Source organism: Bison bison, unplaced genomic scaffold (genome assembly GCF_000754665.1).
Source record: "Bison bison bison isolate TAMUID 2011002044 unplaced genomic scaffold, Bison_UMD1.0 scf7180017864371, whole genome shotgun sequence".
NCBI lineage: Eukaryota > Metazoa > Chordata > Mammalia > Artiodactyla > Bovidae > Bison > Bison bison.
Window position 1 is genome coordinate 13259702 of NW_011494943.1, and position 1253 is coordinate 13260954.

Genomic DNA, 1253 nt, shown 5'->3' on the forward strand with positions numbered 1-1253 from the left:
GCATCACTGACTCGATGGACATGAGTTTGAGCAAGCTCAGGGAATTGGTGATGGACAGGGAAGCCTGGTGTGCTGCAGTCCTTGGGGTCACAGAGAGTCGGACATGACTGAGCAACTGGACTGACTGATATTTTTCTACCTTTTTATTGTTTCATATGGAATTAGTAATCCATTTGGAATTTCTTTTGTCATAGGTTATATAACAGATGTTTTCCCCCTCTTGTAACTAAATTCACCATTTTACAAACATTTCACTTTTCCTTTATTAATTTAAAAATACACAAAAATACACAATTAATTTAAAATACACAAAATAGGGTTCGTCACTTCGCCTGTGCTGTTTCACTCTCAGGCCAGGTGCCGTGTGGTAACAGCACCAATGAGCGGTGTGTCCGTCCCACCTGGTAGGTCTGGTCCTGTTAGAAGGTTTTGCTGCTCACTCTCTGGCGCTTACCTTTCTGAGAGAAGGAAAAGGGGGGGTCTCTGAACACCCGCATGTGTTTTCTGGGCTCCACATTGACAGTGGACGTAATTTGTGATGTAAGTTTTCCTAAAAAGTAAGGAAGCATAGGATTCAGAGATCTTTCAGTGTGTGCAGAAGGGTCTTCTTCTGGGCGTTACATCTGTGGTGTAGATGTTTTCCATTTTTGCTTATCTGTACTTCAGGACCTCTGCTGCTGTTACATGTTTAGTAAGAAGAAAAAAATCCTGCTTAAGTCTTTCAAAGGAGCCCTGGGTGTTCTACTGTGATTTGGCAACTCGCCTTGTATGATTTCGCCTGGGAACGGAAGTCAGCCACTGCAGGATGCACGCAGAGCATCGGGCTCCTGCGGACTCCGCAGGCCAGTGGGGGGAGGAAGCAGGGAGTGTGACCCCTAGTGGCTGGCGCTGTGACTTGTGTCTCTCAGTAGGGCTTCGAGTTCCAGCCGGGCTGCCTGTCGGCCCTGTGGGCCACTCTGTGCCTGTCCCCTTGCCTGTCCCGAGGGCTGCCTCACTGCGGATTCTGCGCCTGCCCACGTAGTGTGGTGCTTGGCGGCTGGCTGTTGTCTTCAGCCTGTGGGCTGATCAGAAGTCAGGCTGAGGATCAGATCGCTATGTGTGGCCCTCATCCTATCCGCACCCTCCCCCTCATCAAAGGGCTTTAAACAGGGCTAAGGACATTGAGCAGAGAAGGCAATGGCACCCCACTCCAGTACTCTTGCCTGGAAAATCCCATGGACGGAGGAGCCTGGTAGGCTGCAGTCCATGGGGCC

At 49.9% G+C, this 1253-nt stretch overlaps 1 protein-coding gene across 1 annotated transcript in view; it reads left to right on the plus strand.

The window, feature by feature from the left end:
• TBCD (tubulin folding cofactor D) overlaps window positions 1-1253 on the plus strand; it is a 146953-nt gene that overhangs the window by 23812 nt on the left and 121888 nt on the right. The window lies entirely within an intron of this gene.